This window comes from Pelodiscus sinensis, chromosome 4, assembly GCF_049634645.1.
Source record: "Pelodiscus sinensis isolate JC-2024 chromosome 4, ASM4963464v1, whole genome shotgun sequence".
NCBI lineage: Eukaryota > Metazoa > Chordata > Testudines > Trionychidae > Pelodiscus > Pelodiscus sinensis.
In genome coordinates, this window is record NC_134714.1 from 6,934,590 (window position 1) to 6,959,924 (window position 25,335).

General features: G+C 48.1%; 1 protein-coding gene and 1 long non-coding RNA gene across 3 annotated transcripts in view; one reads left to right on the forward strand and one right to left on the reverse strand.

Annotated features, from left to right (window-relative positions):
- The window catches only part of FRMD6 (FERM domain containing 6), a 204,091-nt gene that overhangs the window by 11,498 nt on the left and 167,258 nt on the right, over nucleotides 1-25,335 (forward strand). The gene's annotated exons all lie outside the window — the stretch shown is intronic.
- Nucleotides 16,118-19,724, reverse strand: LOC142828941 (uncharacterized). Its single transcript, XR_012903114.1, has 2 exons — nucleotides 19,387-19,724; nucleotides 16,118-17,053 (listed from the first exon to the last, which is right to left on the reverse strand). It is a non-coding gene; the product is annotated as an uncharacterized LOC142828941 (long non-coding RNA).

Consider the following 25,335-nt stretch of genomic DNA (forward strand, 5'->3'; position numbering starts at 1 on the left):
TTTTGAACCGTACAGTCCAGTATTTGAGGGTTCTGTCCAGGAAAAAAATTAAGAAAATACCGGACACATAAAATGTCCGGTATTTTCTAATTAGGTAAGTTTTTTTATTATTAGGAGTATCAGTATGTAGTTGCGTACTGCCTGGCTGGTAGATACGCTCATGCTGCATGAGCGTGTCTACCAGCCAGGCAGTATGCAACTATGCGAGGGGGGGCAGGGCTGGGGCAGGAAGGAATCCCCGGGACTGGACTTGATCGTACTTCGCTGGGATTGTGCACGGGACAAGCAGTGCCCCCAGATCTGCATGTGCCCGGGTCGGTCCCCTGAGAGGCCCCTTCTCACTGCCAGCGTGGTAAAAAGGGGCCGTGGTGCGCATGAGAGTGAGACTCAGTGGCTGCGTCTAGACTGGCATGATTTTCCGCAAATGCTTTTAACGGAAAAGTTTTCTGTGGAAAGCATTTGCGGAAAAGTGTCCGTGCCAATCTAGACGCTCTTTTGCGCAAACAAGCCCCGATCACCATTTTCACGATCAGGGCTTTTTTGCGCAAAACAAATCTGAGCTGTCTACACTGGCCCTTTGGTGCAAAAGCTTTGCGCAAAAGGACTTTTGCCCGAACGGGAGCAGCATAGTATTTCCTCAAGAAGCACTGATTTCTTACATGACATCGTCAGTGTTCTTGCGGAAATTCAAGCGGCCAGTGTAGACAGCTGGCAAGTTTTTCCCCAAAAGCAGCTGCTTTTGTGGAAAAACTTGCCAGTCTAGACACAGCCAGTGGGTTTTGTGACCACGGATGGCCATTTGTCCACATGGAACCAGGCTGAAGCGCTTTATGTCTTAACTAACCCCATTGAAATGCAGAGAAGCGCCTGAGGATTGAAGTGCTACTGATCTAGATGGTAAGCTCTTTGGGGCAAGGCAGAGGGGAGGACAGCCTTGCGGGGCCCCTGGGCAAGGGGGAGGCGGGGCGCTGCATTCCCAGAAGGGGCGGGGCCTCGGGCAGATGGGGCGGGGCTGTGGCAGCCGGCCCCTGCAGCCCTCAGCGCCACCTGGTGGTGCTCCAACAGTGATTTGACCTGGGAGGGATCACGTGAGGAGTCCCTGTTGTGTTCCCTCTCTCTGGGGTATCTGGCATTGGCCATTGTCGGCAGACAGGATACTGGGACGGATGGACCGTTGGTCTGATCCCTTCTGGCTGCTCTTACGTTCTTATAATTTAAAGGTCCTGGGGCTTCAGCCATCTCTGGTCCTGCAGCAGCCAGGGGCCCATGGCCCTTTTGAATTGCCAGGCTCTGAGGCAATTGCCATTTAGCTCCCTCTGTTGGCAGGCCTGGGCAAGACTCATCTCATTTGGGGAGGGTGCCGTTGCCTTGCACATTGGGCGCCAGTACCCAAGTGGGCTTCTCGGCGTGCTACAGTACAAACAAGTAATACAACCTGCCCTGCCTGACTATTGAATTATGGAAACATCCCCTCAGGTTCACAGAAAGCTTTGCATGCAAACTCTCCATTAAAGAGCCATTGGGGACATAGGGGGTGCTAATATGATCTAGAAGAAAGGAGGCAATTGTACTTCCCTTCTATTACCTGTAAGTAGCTTCCTAACTAGGCGAAGAACAATAATGGAGCATCATTATTATTGTACAGTGAGCACTTCTATTAACATAATGCAGTCAACCCGTGGAACTCCTTGCCAGAGGATGTTGTGAAGGCCAAGACCATAAAAGGGTTCTAGATACATTACTATGTAGATACTATAAAAAAGAACTAGATACACTCATGGAGTGTAGGTTTAGTCAGGATGGGCAGGGATGGTATCCCTACCCTCTGACAGAGGCTGGGAATGGGTGACAGGGAGGGATCGCTTGATGATTCCCTGTTCTGTTTATTTCCTCTGGGGCACCTGGCATTGGCCACTGCCAGCAGACAGGATACTGGGCTAAATGGACCTTTGGTCTGACCCAGTATGGCCATTTTTATGTCCATGTTATAATCCTCCAGCTACCCACAGAAATTCTGTATGGTTATAATGAGAATATACAGTGTTTTGCTAGTGGGCTGGGTAAGGCTAAGGAAAACCACTAACCTCCCCCATCCAATTGAGAGTAGCTGAAATCCAGTGGCTGTCTTCATTGTTCTCAGGGGATGCAACTGGATCTCAGATCATCAGCAGATGTAAATTAAAGTAACCTTGTGGATTTGAGCCAGAGTTTACATTCTAGATATAGACCGGCGGTACTTCAGGGATTAGCTGTGCCATTCGATTAATACATTTTTAAGCAAAATCTGAAAAAAGTTGCCCCAAGCACTCTAATGCAAGCTGGCAATTTTCCTGGTATGTAGAAAGGGAAATTCTTTCTACCCCATAGGAATTCATAAAAGTCAACTATTTCCCCTGAATCAGATGACAAACCGTTGTCCTCTTGCACTGAAGTAATACGCTGGCCATTTCATGACAACAGTATCACAGTTGCTGTGAAGCAGCATCACCATTACAGTTAAGGGCTTTGTTTAATCCCTTGTCTCGGCATGTAAAACCACAGGCCTCGTAGGAATGCATGTGATGTTTCCGGTAGCTTCTGAGGCGAAAAGAACATGTGGTAGATCGCTAGAACAGGACCCCCTTGAAGAGAAATGCAAACAGCGAGTGGCTTTGTGTGGGAGGAATCAATAAACGCTTCTAATGTGCCATTCAGAAGAGCGCGGAGGTGAGACTCCACCTCTTGGAGGGAATCGGCCCGGGGCCTCAACGCCATCATACTTGTGGTTTTCTGACAAGTTCAAAGGGGGGATGAGGGCCGTTTGGGAAAGCAACCTCTGTTTCTCTTATTAATGGTTAAGCCTTTGTTGCTGATAAGACGCTTTCAAACACAGATGGCTTTGTGTGTGTGTGTGTGGGGGGGGGGCAGTATTCAAGAGTAGTAAGTTTTTTTGTAGAATGCACCCTACTGTCTTTGTGGAGAGAACCATTTTAGTGCTGTAAATCCCTCGCAGTCAATCACAATTTACTTTTTACTTTGACCGGACTTTGCCTGTCTGCCGGCAGCTGTGAGCAGGTCAAGCCGAGGTCATAATCCGAGGTTTGCAGATGACACTAAGCTAGGGGGAGAGGTAGTTACGCTTGAGGGCAGAGATAGGGTCCAGAGTGACTTAGACAAATTGGAGGATTGGGCCACAAGAAATCTGATGAGGTTCAACAAGGACAAGTGCAGAGTCCTGCACTTGGGACGGAAGAATCCCAAGCATTGTTACAGGCTGGGGGCCAACCAACTAAGTAGCAGTTCTGCAGAAAAGGACCTGGGGGTTACAGTGGATGAGAAGCTAGATATGAGTCAACAGTGTGCCCTTGTAGCCAAGAAGGCGAATGGAATATTAGGGTGCATTAGGAGGAGCACTGCCAGCAGATCTAGAGATGTGATTATTCCCCTTTATTCGGCTCTGGTGAGGTCACATCTGGGCCCCCCACTACAAAAAGGATGAGGGTCCAGTGGAGGGTTTTTTCTAATATCCAACCTGGACTTCTCCCACTACAACTTTACCAAAATGATTAGGGGGCTGGAGCATTTGACTTATGAGGAGAGGCTGAGGGATTTGGGTCTGTTTAGTCTGCAGAAGAGAAGAGTGAGGGGGGATTTGATAGCAGCCTTCAGCTTCCTGAAAGGAGGTTCCAAAGAGGATGGAGAGAGGCTGTTCTCAGTAGTGACAGATGGCAGAACAAGGAGCAATGGTCTCAAGTTGTGGTGGGAGAGGTCCAGGTTGGATTTTAGGAATAAACTTTCACTAGGAGAGTGGTGAAGCACTGGAATGGGTTCCCTAGGGAAGTAGTGGAGTCTCCTTCCCTAGAGGTGTTTAAGTCTTGGCTTGACAAAGCCCTGGCTGGGTTGATTTAGTTGGGATTGGTCCTGCCTTGGGCAGGGGGCTGGACTTGATGACCTTCTGAGGTCTCTTCCAACTCTAGGATTCTATGGTAATCAAGTGCATGGAGCCAAAAGCTGGTCAGACTGATCGGAATCAGAATGACTGGATCTTGCAGTGGTTTTTTTCCAGGTAAATCATCCCGAACCCTTTAACCCTCAGGGTAGTCTAAATGGGAGGCTGTGGAGCAGCCTGCTTTGGGCATTGGGCTGCTCTATCACAGGCTGATGGTTCAAGGCAACAGGAAGAGATTTTGCTGCTCAGCTAGCATTGGGAAGAGAAACACTTGCCATGGGAGTTAGGAGCCTAAATAACTTTCCAGGATCTAGGCCTGATGGTCAGATTTGTAAAGGTATTCGGATGCCTGAAATGCAAATAGGTAGCTAGTTGATTTTTCAAGAGCATTTATGCTCCTAATTCCCATTGGTTTCCATGAGAATTAAGTGCCGCCATGTGAATGTTTCCGTAAGTTAGGGCCTCTTTCACCTCGTATTGGGGGTGTGTGTGCAGGTAGCCTACAGGTATCCTCTCCCAGGGCACGTGTAAAATCTCTACCCCAATACATCTCCCCATGCAGACCAGTTTCCCTGTGGAAATTCCCACTAGCTGGTTGGCAGTCACTGAAGCGGTGGGATCTTCTGTTAATGGAGGGGTGAGTTCACACCTATCATTCCCGCTGGGGTTGTAAGCTTTCACGCAGATAACGAGAGATAGAACCTTCCCTGGAATCCTAGCAGAGAAAACAGCCACACCAGGGATTGCTAGATAGAGGAAAGTTGGAACAGATAAAGTTCGTGTCTTCGTTTCTTCAGCTCCTCATCCCTAGAAGGATACTGACAGTTTACAGAAGCTTCACGGGGCAGCCGTGTTAGTCTGTAACTGGAAAAACTTTAAAAACAACGAATAGTCTTGTAGCACCTTAGAAATTAACCAAACATGTAGATGGTATCATGAACTTTCATGGGCACAACTCACTTCAGCTTCCTGGGAGAGCTGCCAGGGACTTTAACTGATGGTGCCAAGTTTTCAAGTATCTAAAAAGCTATTAGCCAGGGGATAAAATGGTGTCCTTGGCCTCTGTTTGTCAGAGGCTGGAGAGAGATGGCAGGAGACAAATCGCTTGATCATTGTCTTCGGTCCACCCTCTCTGGGGCACCTGTTGCTGGCCACTGTCGGCAGACAGGATACTGGGCTAGAAGGACCTTTGGTCTGACCCAGTACGGCCGTTCTTATGTTCTTAAACGGCTGTTATAAGGAGGAGGGAGAAAAATTGTTTTCCTTGGCTTCTGAGTATAGGACAAGAAGCAATGGGCTTAAACTGCAGCAAGGTAGGTTTAGGTTGGACATTAGGAAAAACTTCCTACCTGTCAGGGTGGTTAAACACTGGAATAAATTGCCCAGGGAGGTTGTGGAATCTCCATCACTGGAGATATGTAAGAGCAGGTTAGTCAGACATCTGTCAGGGATCATCTGGACTGTGCTTGGTCCTGCCGAGAGGGCAGGGGACTGGACTTGGTGACCTCTTGAGGTCCCTTCCAGTTTTAGTGGTGCATGATTCTATAAGCTTTCTGCTCTTTGGGACATGACTGTGACATCCTACATGCTTTGGAAAGTGCCTAGTGCATTTCGGGCACAACTAACCTTTCAAAAACCTATTTCAGTGCCTCACTCCCAATAGCGGCTCGCATCCTTACTGGTTTGAAGAGCTTACCCTATTCTGTTTCTAGTAGAGGCGCTCTCGTTCTCTCTCTCTCACACACACACACACATTTATATTGAAGGACACGAAAGATCTTAAAAGGGTGGGTGGGAAGGGCACTGGGACAAAACCTGTCTGTGTAAGCCAGTATAGCTTTGTAGACTTCACTGGGTCTCTGCTGATTTACAGTAGCTGAGGATTTGGCCCAGAGCATGGTGAAGTTTTGCAAAAAAGGCTTTTTAATCCCTTGCATTCGGACTGTCTGCGGCAACTGGTGCTTGGCCAGCACTGCCAAATCAAGGAGCTGGCTGGATCCTACAAGTCTCATGAATGCAAAGCAGACATCTTTTCTATAACACCAAAGAGACATTCCATTGACATGACCTGCTCCCCTATAAAGCTAGAAAGTTAATGGTCTCCGGGAAGGTTTAGACAGGCGCATTGCGGGAATTATTGTGATGCTACGGAGCATATTTCTTTGGACTCCTCTTGCTCCTCCCCTACCATGGCCCTGGGGTCATTCTGTGTAATGTTTTAGTCATTAATAACATGTATGATCAACACTCAAGGGTCACCACAGAAGTTTTCCTTCACAAGAATTAAGGAGAGTCACATGTTTTGTCTTTCCCTTTGCACTGCAGCTTGTAAATGTCACCATCAAGCGAGGGTTTCCTTGGTGTGGTGGGAACGGCAGATGGAAATTACTGTTGATCCTTTGCTGGGAGAACAGTTCGGTCAAAGGCCAGCACTTCTCTGTCCTGGCGTCCATCTGCAAAGAACCCGGGGCAGCTTTCCTTGGGAGACACCCAGCACTTTTTAGGTACAACATGTTTGCTCAGCCAAGACCCCCTTTTTCACATCTCCCTCCTAAATCATTGCACTGGATAAACCAAAGATAAACGTGTCGCTTACTGAAACACTCTGGAGCCTGCCGGACTTTGATCATGCAGCCTGCCTGAGGCGTTGTTTATTTGCCTGTTTGTTTAATGTGTGTCAGTGGGGAGGGGTCTGCCGCTTCCCCTCCCCACCATCAAAGCCTCTGTGTGTAATCCCTTTAGAGGTCTGTTTCTGACGTTCACGGAAAGTGGCTGTCTTGCAGGCTAAGGGGAGGAATGGAATACGCCTTCTGCTACGTGACCATGCATTCAGGCCATCGCGTCAGACTTGGCCGAGTCATATGATGTGTGAGGTTGGAAGGGCGACTTGTCAGGTTTCCATCAGGGTGGAGAGATGACAGTACGGAGGCTCCTACATCAGTGTTTTTCAACCTTTTTTTTTAATAAAGTACCCCTTTTAAAAAAAAATTATAAGCACCCCTAGTACCCACAGTTTTCAGACACACACAATTTTTTCTACCATACTCCAACTGAGGCCTAACCAGCACAGAGTAGAGCAGAAGAATGACTTCTCGTGTCTTGCTCACAACACACCTGTTAATGCAGCCCAGAATCATGTTTGCTTTTTTTGCAACAGCATCACACTGTTGACTCATATTCAGCTTGTGATCCACTATAACCCGTTTCTGCCATACTCCTTCCCAGACAGTCGCTTCCCATTCTGTATGTGTGAAACTGACTGTTCCTTCCTAAGCGGAGCCCTTTACATTTGTCTGTATTAAACTTCATCCTATTTACCTCAGACCATTTCTCCAACTTGTCCAGATCATTTTGAATTATGACCCCGTCCTCCAGTTTAGTCGCAACCCCTCCACGCTTGGTATCATCTGCAAACTTAATAAGTGTACTCTCTATGCCATTATCTAAATAATAGAGATGGTTGGAAGCTTTCTGGTGTGATATTTCCTGTCAGAAAATGATGATTTGTAGGGATTTGTTGGGATTTTAGTAAAAAATTGTTTAGAAGAAAAAATGGAACAGAGCATTTTGATAACATGGTTATCTCCTGAAATGGGGAGGAGTCCCCCCCCCACCCCCCGCTCTAATTTGATTGCTAGAAGCTGGGAATAGACAACAGGGGACGGATCACTGGATTATTACCCTGTTCTGTTCACTTCCTCTGGGGCAGCTGGCATTGGTCGCTGTCAGAATACAGGCTACTAGGGTAGATTGACCATTGGTCTGACCCAGTGTGGCCGTTCTTGTGGAAATGGCTGCTACAATTTTCCAAAATTAAATATTGTGATTTTCATGTTGAAATCAGAATACAATGTTTTGATTCACCTCAGTCCATTTTTTGAGGGGGGAAAAAACCATTGTGTGGGAAATTTTGGAACTTTTATTCCTGTCCATTACAAGAGGGGAAAATCTAAACTATGGAATTTCCTGCAAAGCCCAGATCTAGTGAGTAATGACTTGCAATCTTCCAGAGGGGATTACATAAGCCATGGACAAGCAGCCTTTTTCATGAGACCACATCTGTCACACACAGACCCTAATAATGGCAAACCCTGTTACATCTCTCCCTCTTGTGAGCGATGCTTTCTCCGTGTCTTTCATTCTGTGCGGTGTGGTTCCAATTGAACAGCCTTTGGAGTTGTGGGTTGGCAGGACGATGCAGACAACAGCAGGAGAAATGTGTGGAAATATGTAATGACAAGGGTGTGGTGCAACAACGGAAAGGCCGCCCCAAGTGTCCTGAGAACGGAGCCAAGGGGGCCAAAGTCTGATCTCTGTTGTGCTGGCGCAAAGCTGGAAGAACTTAATCACTGTGACTGCAGATTTGCCTCGGAGTCAGAGATCAGAATCTGGCCTGGATTATTGTATTGGGCTGGCTGTTTGGCCCAATTTACAGGAAGATTAAGCATTAAAAAAAAAAGCCAGCTCAGTCATTTCATGTCTTCAGCTTTCCAACAATAACAACCACCCAACCAAACCCACCCTCCTTTTGTCCGTCTGAGATTGGCTATCGTTGGTGGAGGCCGGGAAGGAGGTCCAGAACGGAAAACCCTGCCCAGTGTGCAGAGGGAATCCAGACACAGCTGTGTGGTCGAGACGCATCCCGCCCTAGCACACAACATTCTGCTCCCATGACTGCAGCCAGGAACGCTTGCCATGCCCAGATGAGAAAGCTCCCTTTGGGAAACTGCTGCAGGGTTTCAAGCTGTTGGGAATGTCTTGGGTTTGGTTCCCCACCCCCCACACCTCCCCAGTACCTTTCTTTCCCCTCCTCCCTTTGGACTCTCTTAAAGTAACTAATAAACGAGAGCCTGAGGTGGAGGGACAGGCCTTCCTTCCAAGCCAGCTTCATAGGCACATGAGACCATCGAAGAAAGGAGTCTGATGGGGGTTTTGCTAGCATGAAACTGGGGGAACATGTTGGAGAAGCCTTCCACAGCCCTAGATTTCTTACTCCCCAAATGCTGGTAGATGACTTAACTCAGTGGTCCCCAAACTATGGAGTGTACCTCCCAAGGAGGGGCCTGGTGTAATGTTTGGGTGGGAGGGAGTGAGTGGCAGGACCCAGAAAAGCCCCCACAGCAGGTGGGGAGGGAGTGCCACTCAGCCCCCTGCTCTATGGTTGCCAGATGGTTTAACCAAAAATGCCGAACACCTCCCCACCCTACCCCCACCCCCCCAAAAAACACTGGGGACAAAGTTAATAAGCCAAAAAAAAAAAAACCCCAGCATGGCCCCTTTAAGAAATGTCTTTGAGGCTTTTTTGGCTTTAACGGGCGGCCATTTTGTTTTCCTTCTCCGAGCCAAAAGACAGCTCCCCTGCGGAACCAGATAAGTGGGGGGTGGGGAAGAGGAGAGCTGGGCCTGGTTGCTGAGTGTGTGTAGGGTTGCCAGGTGCCCAATATTTTTGCCTCCTGGCAGGGGAAAAAATCAGAAAATACCAGGCATTTTAGGTGTCCGGTATTTTCTGAATTTTTTTACCAGACAGGAGGCAAAAATGCTGGATTGTCTGGGTCAATACCGAACACCTGGCAACCCTTCCCTGCTCTGCCCCCAGCCCAGCTGCACCCAACTTCCTGCTCTACCCGCAGGCCGCAGCCACTCCCCCAACCTCAATTCTGCCTCCAGCTCTGCCTTCAGCCCAAGCTTCTCTGATGCGCCAACCGTGCAGGAATGGAGGGTGTAAGTGGGTGGGTGCAGACAGATTCCATTAGAGGTAACGACGGGACTTTAGACCCTATTTTTCCTGACTTTAGACCCTATTTTTCCATCCAGGGCTGCAGATTTGATGCTTGCCATTGGAGACAAAGTAAACAGCACCCTAGCCTGGACCAGTTCATTGCAGACGAGGTCCTAGCCAGGATGTGGGCCTGTAAGGAAAAAGACTCCGTTGGCACGGATGTTTGCTGGAACAGAAAGGTGGCAAACAGCAAATCAATAGAAAGAAATACTGTCTTTTCACAAAGGGTAGAATTAGACTGTATATTAATACCACAGGATTCTGCTGGAATCCAGAAGCTAAGTAAAATTCAAAGAGGGATTGGGCATGCAAGTGGATAAGACTAGCGTTGTTTTGGGAGGGAAATGGAGATTTAAACCAATCTCTAACTATTAGGAACTAGGATGAAACCTTCACAGAGGCAGATATATTCCCACATTTGCTACTGTGGAGTTTCTTGCACCTTTCTCTGAAGCATCAGATGTTGGCACCACCGAGCACATGATATTAGACTAGACTGGTCATAGGTTTGGTGCAATCTAGTAATTCCAGTGTTCCTATCTGGGCCTGCTTGTATTCAAAATTCAGTTCAATGAGATCTGCTTCGCATGATGACTTGTACCAGAGCATGATGAATTGTCAGCGTAGGGGAAAAAAGAGACAGACACTGCCTTCTTTTCCAATGTCACTATCCTAGACATCACTGGTTCACCTGGTTTCCCCCGCCAGTTCTGAAATGCCGACTCTCTTGTAGTTCTTACCTGTAAAAGGATGAAGGTTTCCGGCTGTAAAGGAATGTCACCCTGACATCCCATGGTCAGGAGCTGGAAGAGAGCCCACTCACACAAGATTACTTGGAGGCATGAATAGCTTTCTAGGAACACTTTGCACAGCTGCTTCTTATTCCCCCTCCTAAGGGGAGTCCTCCTGGCTCTGTGAACTATTTGCACCTGTGTTTTTAGGGCTACGGGTTGAGGCATAGGAGTATGGGTTGAGAGTCACAGATGCGCTGCATGGCTGATTTGAGGTTCTGTGTGAATCGTTTTTTGAATCTCTAAGTTTCTGACCTCTATCTTGTGGCAGTGAGTTCCACAGCTTAATGGTACATGGATATAAACTATTTCCATTACATTTAAGTTTGCTGCCTTCAGATAAAATCAGTTGCCCTCTTGCAGCTCAGCTACTCTAAGCCAGTCGTTATTTTAATATACCTAGAAAAGTGGTTCTCAACCTATTTTCCATTGTGGGCTTTGTATACCGCTCTCTGTGTTCTATGGGCCACATCCACCCAATATATTTGCTACATGTATGGCCTTGAGGATGTAAGAGGGGCAACATCTATGTGCTGATTGGGCCACAGGTTGAAAACCTCTGGTCAAGTATTGTCCTCTCTTAACTTCTTTGTCTCTGAACAGTTTTTAACTTAGTGCTGCGTGTTTCATTATCCAAGGCAACGGTGATAGAAAGTGATTTTCCCACCAGGCTATAGCACGAAAATATTTGATCTTTCTAATGGTTGTAATGGACTCATCCCAAGTCAATGAGTAAATTGCAGTAATTCATCTCCTGTGCCCACTTCTCCATGCTGTTCAAGTGCTGTTGTTACATCCCCGAGCCTCTCAACCCAGCCTCATTCAGATTCTCTCTGCTCAGTAACTGAAATGACACTGTTCTTCTTGCCAATTCATTTATTTTTAAACTAATGAAGGGCCTTAATTATTCACCATTCCTATATTCACTACAAAGGACAGCCCCATCTGCAGCATAGTGAGCATTCAGAGCTATTCGCTAGCTACTAGCAGCTGTGGGCATTCTCAACCAGGGTTGTGGAAGCAAAAGGAGAGCGGAGGGAGAATTAGTAATAAATAACTTATTCGCTGGATCTTGGCTTTTCCCCCTGTTCTGTTCTTCAATCGGCTGCACCCAGATGATGCTTTTCTCAGCTGTGTCACTTCCCTGACAATTTTGGTGACTAACTCTTGGCCTGCAGGTTGCATTTGAGGTTCAAGCTCTTTGAGCAGACCACGATGCCTCACAACTCAAAACTGGCTAACCGCTTGTAGCTGCCCATGATATGGCCTGGCTTTCAGAAATTGCCATGCCTCTTACTGTAACAGATTGGGGTGTAGGTAGCTTGGCCTAGCAGTCACGGCTGGGCTGGTGTCACCAAGTCAAGGATGCTTGTGAGGCACTAAGCCAGCGAGCGAAGATCAAAGGAATCACTAGAGCCCGAATCAATAGGTGAGAGCCAGGGTCAGAGTCAGGCTGGGTTCAGAGACTGGAAATGATCAAAGGAGGTGAAGTCTTTCCCGATTCCCAGCGGATAGGCGATGAGGAAATCGTACTGAGATAAGACTAATGCCCATATGTGCTATCTAGAGTTGAAGTCTATGCAGCTATTCCAGGTTCTAATGGTCAGAAAAAAACTATGCACCAGGTGTCTATCTTCCCTGAAAGGATAGTGTCACTCTTTGAAGGTGTCACTCTTTGAAGGTGGACAACAATGAAGAGGGGTTTGGAACGGGTCCCATATGAAGAGAGATTAAAAAGACTGTGACTTTTCAGCTTAGAAAAGAGGAGACTAAGAGGGGATAGGAGAGAGGGCCATACAATCATGACTGGTGTGGAAAAAGGGAATAAGGAAAAGTTATTTACTTGTTCCCATAATAGAGGAACTAGGGGTTCCCAAATGAAATTAATAGGTAGCAGGTTTAAAACAAACAGAAGGGAGTTTTTATTCATGCAGCACACAGTCAACTTGTGGAACTCCTTGCCAGAGGATGCTGTGACAACTAGGACTTTAACAAAATTTAAAAAAAGCTAGATAAATTCATGGAGGTTAGGTCTGTCAATGGCTATTAGCCAGGTGTTCCTAGCCTCTGTTTGTCTGGAAATGGATGACAGGAGAGGATCGCTTGATGATTACCTGTTTCTGTTCACTCCATCTGAGGCACCTGGCAGTGGCCACTGTCGGCAGACAGGATACTGGGCTAGATGGACTTATGGTCTGACCCAGTATGTCCCTTCTTATGTTCTTATTTAATCAGGAGCAGCTCCTTATTTCACAAGTCCATTCTGCGGAGGGGAGGTTTCGGCCGTTGTAAGTACAGGGCTGATTTGTAGGACTCGGGCAGCATCTATGAAATTATCTTCAGCCCCTGAATGCATTAGGGCCCCATCTGGGGGAATTCAGGGCTATGCATCAGTGGGCCAGCTCGACCTGTGGTGGGGGCCCTAGGGTTACCTGGGAGAAGTGTGGGTGAGGTAGGGTCAGGGTAGCGGTCTTCTCCTTTTGCTCAGGTGGCTGGTGGTCAGTATGGTGAGAGAAGTCAATAAATGTGTCCAGGTTGGTCCGGGTCTCCAGGCTTTTACCGCCTTGCTCCATCCAGACTGAAATGAGTGCAATTGGGCCACCTCGTTCCCCTCAGCATCGGTCATGAGGTGTCAGAACTAGGCAGGGTATGAAGCAGCGGGTTCTCGCTCTTCGCGCAGCCCTGGTGGTGCGGCTTCTGCTCTGTGAGCATGATGAAGGCCCTCAAAAAATGCAGAAACTTCTCACAGGAGCGTGTGCCAGTCAGTTTACACTGGGCTGTCCTGCTTCTCCAACTAGCAAACCTACCCCTCTCTGGCCTGGTCAGTGGGAGGGCAGAGCAAGAAAAGGAGACAGCGTTGGTTCAGGAAACCCCCAAACTTCTGGCGGTTCCCAGAAAACTTTCAGGCAGAAGGCCTGGACTATGGCCTTCTCTTCCTGGGAACATGCTTTCTGCTCACCAAGTGTCACATTTTCTGTTCGGAACTGCACCACTTGGGCCCACAGTAAATGGTTTTGTCTGAAACAAAAGACAGGACTATGTAGCACTTTAAAGACTAACACGATGGTTTATTAGGTGATGAGCTTTCGTGGGCCAGACCCACTTCCTCAGCTGTTATTTCTCCTGGAATGAGGTTTAACAGCTAATTCGAATTAAGGGCTTTAGTTCGAACTCCCGTTTCACTGCCGCGTGTAAACGCGGGCAGTTATTCCGGGCTAGTCAATTTCCAAAATGGCGACCACCCGGGAACATGCTAATGAAGTGTGGGATATTTAAATCCCGCGCTTCATTTGCAATTTCGGTCACCCTCACTAGCCTCTCTAGTTCAAACTAGGGGGATAGGGTAGACATACCCTAACAGAAGTGTTGGAGCATAAGCTTTAGTGGGCAAAGACCCACTTTGTCAGATGCATGTAGTAAAAATTTCCACTACATGCATCTGATAGAACAAAAGACAGGACTATGTAGCACTTTAAAGACTAACAAGATGGTTTATTAGATGATGAGCTTTCATGGGACAGACCCACTTCCTCAGATCTGAGGAAGTGGGTCTGGCCCATGAAAGCTCATCATCTAATAAACCATCGTGTTAGTCTTTATAGTGCTACATAGTCCTGTCTTTTGTTTCAGCTACACCAGACTAACATGGCTACATTTCTATCTCTATTATGCATCTGACGAAGTGGGGTCTTTGCCCACGAAAGCTTATGCTCCAACACTTCTGTTAGTCTCTAAGGTGCCACAGGACTCCTCGCCGTCTTTGCAGATTCAGACTAACACTGCGACCCCCTGATTCTTATAGTCACACAGTGACCTAATGTCCTGTCTTGGGTTGTTCTCCCTCCATCTTCATTTGCTCTCTCTCTTGTTTTATAACCATGTTCCTGCACCAGCGTCCATAGGGTTACACCTGGTTTGCAGCAGACCCCTTCTGATAACATCTGACAAGCACCGCCATGAAAGAAGAGCCACGCTGGGGTGAAGTTTCAGTGTCTCGGGGAATGCTAAACAGAAATGAAATGTCTCTCCTGGTGGGCTGCCTATAGTGAATACTGATCACCTCCCTGCCTGTCTCTTCGCTGGGACGAGATAAGCGTCTCTGTGAGGAGCACTGTTAATCAGTTGGCCTAGAGGTCTAGGGGCAGCCCGACTTATCATGAACGGAGTCAGAATTCAGGACAAGCTCACACAGGGCTGGGAATGCTCAGGACGTGTTGTTTGGGGTCAGGTCGACACGAGAAACGCTTGCTGGTAAACCAAGTCTCTTAGGAGTGCTTACAGCCATACGTCTCTACAGCCAAAAGCCCTGCGAGAGAGGTGGTTATTTGGGCATGAAAATGCGTGGTGGATGTCGTCTATTGCACGTGGGAAACTGATATAAAGTGCATCTCCAGTGTAGCTTTACTAGCCAACCTTTTCCCCGGGCAGGCAAGCCTTTCGCCCGCCTGCCCCTTTGTCCTGACTCTCGGGTTAGCTGTTAACACACCCAGAAGGGAGCCTCATTCAGTTCTCCTTACAAGGAACCAGGATTAGCTCAATGCAGGAGTAGGCCAGAGAAGCAAGAGGACAATGTGTGTAACCCACACACCTGCTGGGTGTGGTGCACTGTCCCATGTAGTGGCGCACAGCACAGAGGCTGTGAAGGCTAGGACTATAATAGAGTTTAAAGAGAAGCTAGATAATTTCATGAAGGTTAGGTCCATAAAAGGCTGTTAGCCAAGGGATAAAATGGTGTCCCTGGCCTCTGTTTGTCAGAGGCTGGAGAAGGATGGCAGGAGACAAATCGCTTGATCATTGTCTTCGGTCCACCCTCTCTGGGGCACCTGTTGCTGGCCACTGTCGGCAGACAGGATACTGGGCTAGAAGGACCTTTGGTCTGACCCAGTACGGCCGTTCTTATGTTCTTATGTTCTTATTCACAGAGGCTGTGTCTACACTGCACCCCTTTTCCGGAAAAGGGATGCAGATTAGACACATCATTATTGCAAATGAAGCGGGGATTTAAATCTCCCCCGCTTCACTTGTATAAACATGGCTGCCGCTTTTTTCCGGCTCGGGGCTTTGCCAGAAAAAAGCGCCAGTCTAGATGGGGATCTTTCGGAAAATAAAGCCTTTTCCGAAAGATCCCTTATTCCTGATTTTAAGAGGACTAAGGGATCGTTCGGAAAAGGCTTTATTTTCCGAAAGATCGTCGGCTAGACTGGCGCTTTTTTTCGGCAAAGCCCCGAGCCGGAAAAAAGCGGCAGCCATGTTTATACAAGTGAAGCGGGGGAGATTTAAATCCCTGCTTCATTTGCAATAATGATGTGTCTAATTTGCATCCCTTTTACGGAAAAGGGGTGCAGTGTAAACACAGCCAGAGAGTTTGCTCTACACCCTCAGCTGAGTACCAGCTGGGTTTTGGCTGAAGCAGTAGAAGCTCGTGCATTAAGCTCCAGGGATCCCAGGTTTGGTTCTGCCTGTCCGTATTACATGTTCATTTCCCAAATGCCTGGTAGGTTGTTAGGTGGGAGGGGAACATTATGTACCAGTGTTTGTCTATTGTTGGTCAATGGCTTATTTTGCATTTGGTTTACGAAGCCGTTCCAATCTGGTGGAGCGAATGGGGGGAGGACATACTCCCTTTGCATGGGGCCTTCCATAGGATACATCCTGTGCTGTGCATGATAAATTGACTTGTCTCGCACTCCTACTAACACCGACAGGAGAATCCGTCGATTTAGAGTCCAGGAGTCTCAGTGCACCTGTTTGGTACGCAGCTAGAACAATAGTGCTTCCTCCCCCGTTCCGCTGTGGTTCGTGGCAAGCAGGCGGCACGGCAGGATAGTCTGCCAGATGCCGCACTGCATATATCCTCAAGCAACACCAGTGGCTGGTGACCTTCTCCAACAGACCTTCCATCCTTTGGCCACTGAAATAGCTTGGTGTCATCTTGGCCTGTTTTTGTCTTTATAAAGGAGGTCATGCAATGCAGCAAAGGAATACACACCCCGGGGAAAAGTAAGGGCCAGACGCCCATCTTCTGTAAATTGGTGCAATGCCACTGAAGGCAACAAACCTATGCCAATTTGTCAGATGAGCTGGCCAGTCGTGTTCACTTACACCAGCGTCCGACAACCTGAGTCCTCTTATTATCTGCAGTGGCTTCCAGAGCTCCACTTCATGCAAAGTTCGTAGGGTATCCTCATTGGGGATAGGAAGCATCCAAGCTTCTTTGGGGTGGAGACGGCTTGAAATATGTTCTAGCAGGGGTGATAACGCTTCCATTCTCATGCTTCGTCTGGCTTGGCCACAGAGTGTGTGAGCCCCTCAGGGCAGGAAACGTGTCCTACCTGCGCATGTGTGTACAGCACCTAGCGCAGCAGCAGGCTTAATCTTGACATCAGCCTCGGGCCCTGTCCGGCTGTCATACAGACAATGTTTTCACACTTCGGTGTTCTGGAAGAGGTAAAGACTACCAGCGTCGAGGTAATCATCCTCTGTCGGCAACTTCGCTGGACTGATCACGTTGTTCGGATGCCAAACCATCACCTCCCAAACAGGCTGTTTTCTCAGCTGAAAGAAGGGAACGACAACGGAAGTGTTCTAAGGACTTGCTAAAGGATAACTTAAAGAGGTGCAGCATTGATGTTGACCCTTGGGAGACACTCGCGAAGCGGACAGGGGGCTGCAGACAAGGGAGTTTGACAGAGGGAGTCATAATATGGTTAGAAGACCCGCAACACCTGTGCCAGCACTGCTACTGTCTCCTCCATCTGTGCCTGTAGCCAGACAGACCTCCTGACCTTGGATGCCTCTACCCAGATCCTGGTGCAGTTTTGCAGGGACTGTGGCTTGCAATTCCCACTTACTGAAATCCAGGCTGGGGGAACCACCCAATGTGAAAGGTGCCTGCTGGTGGAATCTCTCAGGAAGCAGGTGGGAGAGCTACAGGAGAAGGTGACTTGGCTGAGGAGCATCCGAATCCACGAGGGTATTCAGGTGGAGACCGCTGAGGTAGCTGTCCCACTAGACAAGGCTGCTGACACACCACTGGTGGCGGAGGAGATGGTTCAAAGGGGATGCTGGCAGCAGACAGTGCTCCACCCCTGCTCCCAACCCTCCCACCATGGTACTGGAGAACCGTTACACTGTTCTGGATACGGGCGATAAGGAATCACTCCCTACAGCAGAAGAGGAGAAGCTGTGTACCCCCAAGGCTAGGAGGTCTGCAGCCATCCCTGTGAGAAGGAAACATAGGGTAGTAGTGGTAGGACTTCTGCTGGTGCCACTGTCCCACCATTCGGCCCAGTTAACTGGTTACCTCTCCAGTAGGCCTAATGCTTCCCTGGTAACCGTTTCCATCCCTATAAGGAACTAGCTGCATCGATCTCGGAACCATTCGCAGTTCTTTTTAAGAACTGACGGAGCACAGGTGAGGTCCCAAAACTAAGGCAAATATGAACATTGGAAGGCAGGGTTAGAAAGCAAAGTGACTTTGACAGGTTGGAGGATAGGTCTGCATTCCACAAGGTGAAAGTCAGTACAGACCAGGGCCAAGTATTGCATTTAGGAAGGAAAGAAAATCAAAGGCACAACTCCTAAATAGGGTACACCTGGCCGGGTGGTGATACTGCTGAGAGGAGTGTGGGGAGTTATCACCCATCCCAGATTGACAATGAGTCAAGAATGGGACCCAGTTGCACACAAGGCTAATGTCCTCTTGGGTGTATGAGCAGGAGGGTTGTGTGTGTAAGACACTGGAGAGGCACGGGTCCGCTCTGCTCAGGCGGAGGCCTCCGTTGGAGAGCTGGGCCCTATTCGGAGCACTGCGCTTTTGGAGAAATGTGGACAGATGATAGAGAGTCCAGAGGAGAGCAACAAAAATGAAAAGGGTTTGGAGAACCTAGCCTCTGAGGAGGAGTTAAAAAATCCAGGCATGTTTAGTCTTGAGTAGGGCTGTGATAACCATCTGCAAATATGTTAATGGCTGTTATAAAGCGGATAGTGATCAGTTGTGCACTGTATCTGCTTGTAATACGTCTGGTTGCTCTGGGCACTGCTGAGAGCATCAGATCAGGGCAAATTGCTTAGTACCAGGGCTACTGACAGCCCAAGACTGGGTTTCTCTTCTATAAGGCACCAGACCAGTCACCCAGAGCACTCCAGCTGCCAATCTGGCCAGCAGGGAGCCTCACAAGCAAAACCCCTTAAACACCCCAGTGTTCTCTGTGCCAGAACCAGACCCAAACCTTACCCAGGTGAGAGGTTATAAAACCCAATCTCACCAACTCCAAACAGGTTCTCCCGGTCCCAAAGGACCAGCCACAGTCCCAGATCAATTTATACCTCGGATCTTACCCACAAGAGCCCACTGGACCAGTCCTTTAGCATCTAAACTCTACGGCTGCGTCTAGACTGGCATGATTTTGCGGAAATACTTTTAATGGAGACGTTTTTCCATTAAAAGTATTTCCGCAAAAGAGCATCTAGATTGGCAAGTGCCTTTGCGCAAAAGATTTTCTTTTGCGCAAAAGCATCTGTGCCCAGGATAGACGTGGTTTTGCGCAAGAAAACTCTGGCAGCCATTTTCGCCATCGGGGCTTTCTTACACAAAAAATTCCTGTCCCTGTCTACACTGGCCCTCTTGCGCAAGAACACTTGCGCAAGAGAGCTTTTTCCCAAGCGGGAGCATCAGAGTTCTTGTGCAAGAACACTGACAATTTTACATTAGATCGTCAGTGTTCTTGCACAAATTCTCGTGGCCAGTTTAGACAGCTGGCAAGATTTTGCGCAAAAGCAATTGCTTTTGTGTAAAATCTTGCCAGTCTAGACGCACCCTACAGGTTTATTAATAAAAGAAAGGAAAGGGTTAAGAGTGAGATTGCTAAAGAGAATACGTTACATACACCAATCACCAAGTGCTTGATGCAGGCTCTTCGCAGAGATGTAACAAACTGATGGCTTAAAAGTCTCTGGCGTACATCGTGTGTCAGGATGGGTCAGCAATCCTTCCCTGCTCTCTGTCCCTCACAAGGGTGCACCTGGAATCAGGAGCAGGATTAAAGACAAGTTGGAGATGGCCTCATGGTACTTTTATATTCCTGGTGTCTCCCAAACTGGAGCTGGTCACATGGTCAAGTGACCGGTCAGTGTCTTTCCTGCAAGTAGCCATCACGTACTGGCTGGTTTGCAGGTTTCCAGACGCATTCCTCAGGGGTGTATTGGCCTCTCTGCGAGCCGTTGTCCATGAAGAACATTTACAATACACGAACAGAGCCCATATTCATAACTTCACATACAAAACTCCTACAAGTACGTGAGTAGCATACACGGAATCAGGAGAGCGTAAGCTTTCCTTTGACACCTCCCATCACGTTGCACAGAACTTGGAGCAAACACCACCTGTGGGTGCTGCAGCGATCTGCCTGTTCACATTCCAATCCAATAACGTGACACCACTGAGGGCAGAACAACTAGCAAGAGGTTTAATCAGCAGCAAGGGAGATGTAGGTTAGTGTGACGGGGCCCCACACTGGCCCTTTAAGGGTAAAACCCAGCTTGAAGAGGGCTGAGAAAGCAAAGCGCCACGGTGGAGGCAGACTAGCTAAGTAGGGCCCAGCTGAGGGGGTATAAATAAAGGCTCCTGGAAGGGAAGAGACTCTTGCTCTAGCTGTGGACCTGGCTGCCAGGGAAGCTAGAGGTTTCCTGACTTAGAGCAGGGCTGGAGAAAGGCTGGGGAAGCTCTGGCCAGGCAAATTTCTAGGCTGCAGGACCTGAAGTGAGGCCTCAGGGTACTAGGGCTGCAGGGAGGCAGCCAGGGTAGGTGAAGGCAGCGGGTCTACACCCCCTTGCCAATGAGGGGCGGCCATTTTAGGCTGCAGTTTGCCCCTGATGAAGGTTTAGATGAAGACTGACAGTGGGTCACTGAGGCAAGGTGGGCCTAGGGGGTTGGGGGTTCCCAGAGGGGGAGGACCCCAGAGTGTGGGCCACTGTGGCACAGCAGTACCCAGAGGTGGAGAAAAAACAGGTAACCGTGGGTGGGACACTGACCAAAAGGGGGCGCTCCAGGGCTGAACGAGCTAATTCCCGAGTGGCCAGCAGGAGGCGCTTCTGGCAGTGAGAGTTTGCCTGGTTACAGTTAGATATTAGGGAAATGTTTCTAATTCCAAGGGTCGTTAAACAGGCTTCCAGGAGATGTTGTGGAACCCTTGTTATTTTAAGCACAGCTTGGACAAACGCCTGTGAGGGTATGTCTACACTGCATTTCTCTTAAAAAATGAGGTTTAAGGGTTATTTCGAAAGAAGGGTTTTTTCTCAAAATAACCGCGTCTAAACAGTGTTTTGTCTTTCGAAATAGGGTATTTCGAAAAAGCGCCCGGACGTGATTATGCAAATGAAGCTCGGGAAATTCAAATCCGCGCTTCCTTTGCAATTTCGCTCGCTGGCATTTGCATTCCTCTCTCGAAAGAGGAATGCAGCGTAGCCATACCCTCAGGGATGGGCTCTGTTTACTTGGTCCTGCCTCAGCACAGAGGGCTGGGCTGGACGACCTCCTGAGGTCTCTTCCAGCTCTGTGATTCTACGATTCTACTTCTTGAGGTCCCTGCCAGCCCTGCTTTTCTGTGATTCTGTGATCCTCTTCCAGTACCAGCTACAACCACAGAGCAAAAAGAAGCAGACTAACTCGCTAAAAACCCCCATTAAATTAACTACACTTTTGTGATGCCCAAAAGGAGTTTGTTCTGAGTTCACGGGGCGCTTTGGAACAAAGCAAGGGGCTGATCTAGGTTTTAACTGGTTCCTCGATTCATCCATTTAATGAATCCCTAGCCCCAAGGCGGCAAACTGCCAACCCTGCCTGTTTAAAGCAACAGTTTTAAGCTGTTTGTTTTCCTCCAAACTGGGCCAAAAGAAGAAAGCCTTATTGTTCTATTGGCCAGACAGAAGAACAATGAATGGATAGTGTAGAAATGGGATGGGTAGTGGCAGGAAGGTGTCTGAGCACCGTCAATCAGAGGGGGGCGAAGGGTGGTATTTGTGGATCTGCTGCCGATAAGATTGTTTAATAATAAACAGAAGTGGCGCAGTCATTAATTTTTGCAGCACCTTAGATGCACGGATAAAACACATTCCTGCACCAGAAGAGGTTAACATCTAACTAAGAGAAGGCAAATAAATGCAAGACAGTTCAAGGGACCCCAGTGGTGGAAAGGAAGTGTGTGGGGATTAGAAATGAGAGCTGGTATGTAATGGATTTGCTGGGTTTGCTGGCAAATCCAAGAGATTAAACAATTAGTTTTAGGTTGAACCAAAATTAATATAGTTTTTGAAAGTGTTGATGAAAGAAGGATTTGAAGGAAGAGGTTGAAGGAGGCATGAGGTGGTGGAGCAGGAGTGGAAAGATGAGTTATGTTGCCAGTGCTGGATCTGAAGCCCTTTGAGGGTGTGTCTACACAGCAAAGTTATTGCAGAATAACGGCTGTTATTCCGAAATAACTATGCGAGTGTCTACACAGCCATGCCGCTATTTCGAAATAATTTCGAACAGATGACTTATTCCGACTTCTGTAAACCTCATTCTGTGAAGCATACCGCCTCTTCTGAAATAGCTATTTCGAAATAAAGCGCGTGTAGACGCTCCACTTTTGCTATTTTGAAATAGCCCCTCATCAGGGCCATTCTAAGTTATTCCTCCTGGGGCTCTAAATCGAGATAGCACGTCTACATTATGGAAGCCTGCCTTGGACTAATTTTGAGGCCTCCCTGCAGTGTAAACGTGCTATTTTGAAAGCTCATGATTCCATCTTCATGTTTTGTTAGTCTATAAAGTGCTACCAGACCATTTTTTTTTTCTGTAACAGACTAACTCGGCTACCCCCTGAAGCTTCTATTGCGGAAGAGTTTATTCTGAAATAACTGAGCAGTGTAGACATAGCCTCATGAGAGAGCAGGTTATTATGGGTAAATGACAAAGGAAGCTGGAACTTACTGTATGTGCGACTGACCATAACCGTGCTGCAGTGGTGAGTAAGTGTGTGCTGTTAAAGCTCCTGACATATCTCTAACTGTTATGCTTAGAGGTGTGGGTGGGCCTCTATGAAGGATTTCATACACTGTACTCTATTGTATGTCTCATCCATGCCCGCCTCTCCAGACCAGGTCTTCAGCTGGTGTGAATCGACATAGCTCTCCTGAAATATGCTGGAGCTCCCCAAGATATGTTGCGAAAGCTCAAAACTCACAGCTGTTGGTTCATCCAGCTGGATGGACGTCCTTCCCGTTTGCTGTGAAAAATTAGCAAAAGGGTGGATTGTATACCAATCCCATGTGTATTACATCCAAACAGCTGTGTTAAAAGAGCATCATTTAAGGTTGCAAAGTCAAAAGTTAGGAAATGCCAAAATTACAATTGCCCGTTCCGCCTGAATTCACCCCCTTCTGTGCATGATGATAATACCATTTTTAATTACATAATCACATACTATTTTGTCAGCAGGAGCCCTCCATGCTGCCCGGGTGCCACTGAGAGTACAGGAGAGACAGTCTCCCCGCTCGGGGCTGGTGCCCGGTGGCCCCCAAGAAGCAGAAAGAAGTAATTTCAGCAAAAGGCCAGCTCTGCCCATACAGCCCTGAACTGGAGCATGCTCACTGCAGATAGAATCGTTGTCAATTGCAGCTGTTCAGTGCTAGCACGTCTCTATAGAGCATGTGCACACTGAGGGTTTTTTTTCCAGGGGATTATAATTTGGACAGATTTAGACTGATTTTCACAGAAATGGCAATACGCACGTGCCTGGCAACCAGGATGACCTCTCTGCCAAATTTCAAGTCCCTGCTTGACAGCATGAAGGCACTGCAGGGTGTCAACAAAATCGTAGCAAGGTCTGTTTCTTTTTAACAAGGGAAAATATGATCCTTTGTTCTGACAAACCATTGAACTGTTTTAGAGGAAACTTTCCAGCAAAATACATATTAGGCAGTAACCTGGCTAGAAAAGATTCAGCCCACACAGTTTGGGTGGCAAAATTTTAGGCAACTGACAACAGTCTCTTATAATGAAAAGCTTTGGGCAGCTGTAACCTTAGACATTGCTACTTGCTCTGTTTCTAATAAAATCATAGGACTGGAAGTCCAGCCTGCTTCACTGAGCCAGATTCAGTAAACCTAGACCATCCCTTACAGATGTTTATCTAATCTCTTGTTAGGCTGGGTCTACACTAAAGGGGAAGATTGAATTAAGATACGTAACTCCAGCTGTGTTAATACATAGCTGGAGTTGACGTACTTGATTCGAGTTTCCCTGCCGTTCCCACAGCAGGAGGCCAATGGGAGCAAATGCTCCTGTCAGCTTCCCTTATTCCTCACAGGAGCAGGAGTACCAGCCACTGAAGGGGACGCCCTCTGAGTTTGATTTAGCGGGTCTTTATTAGACCCGCTAAATCAAACTCAGACAATCGATCGTGGCAGCATCAATCTTCCCTGGAGTGAAGATATGGCCTTGTAAACCTCCAGTGGTGGAGATTCCACAGCCTTCCTGGGTCACTTAGTCCAAAGTTTAACTACCCTCTGACAGGGAAAGTTTGTCCGAATATCCAACCTAAATTAACCTTGCTGCAGAATAAGCTGATTATTTCTTGTCTTGCCTTCTGTGGCTATCAAGGGCAGCCCGTGACTATAGGCCGACTCAGCCGTCGCCTAAGGCGCCGCCTTCAATGGGGCACCCGATGATGACGTCAAAGGGTGCCCGGGGCACCCAATGATGACATCACTCCATTGACGGCCGTGCAGGTGGGGGCGCCGATTGCTCGTTCCGCCTGGGGCGCCAGCTGCTGCAGCCGACCTTGGGCCGCTCCTGGTGGCTATGGAGAGCAACTGATCACCTTCCTCTTTACAAATGTGAAGACTGTTACCATGCCTCCCTCCCCAGCTTTCTCTTCTCTAAACTAAACATACCCAATTCTTTCAACCTTTCCTCACAGGTCACATTTTCTAAACGTTGTGTATTCGTAGCTCTCCTCTGACTGCCTCCTATTTGTTCTCATGTTTCCTTAAGTGCAGTGCCTCACACTGGTCCCTATACCCCAGCTGAGGCCTTGCCAGAGGATGTACAAGATGGCTGCCGATGCAGTGCGTGCGTGTTTGTCGCTTAGACCAACAGGCAACATGCTTCCAGCTGGAATCCTGACTGGGTTCCCTTCCTCAAAGGCTTTCACAGCCTGCCCCTGACGTTCACCTTCCTCCACACTCTCCTTGGGTGCATTCTTCTATTCTTCCCGCTATGTCTCAGGCCAAAGGAGACCTCAGAATTGCGCCTTCTCATGAGGTGCAGCCGGCACCCAGCCCCGGGTCTGGGCCGTCACAGCAAATGCCCAGGGGCGACCGTGGGGAGGTGGGAATGGAACAGCACTTTCTATCTCCTTACCCATGGGCCCAATCCAAAGTGCACTGAAGTCACTGGAGCTACATCTACACTGCAGCTATCCTAAAATAGCTATTCCACGTCTTCTGAGCGCACCCGTTATTTCAAACTATAACAGGCTCGCTGTTCCGATCTCCCTGCAAACCTCAATCCACAAGGAGTAAGGGACGGTTCGGAGTGGCGCTTTATTTTGAAATAAGGGCTGTGCAGACAGCGCCAGATTTCAAAATAAGCTATTTTGAAATGGACTCGAAAGAAGCTACGCAATTTGTGTAGCTCAAATGGTGTTGCTTATTTCGAGCTCCGGGTGCAGTGTAGAATCACTCTGGGAGTGTTTCCATTGAGTTCGCTGGGGTTTGGAGCAGGCCTTACATAAAGGCCTGTGAGCCCATAGGTGCAGGAAGTAGGGGTGGGGAGGCGCTGCAGCACCCTCAGG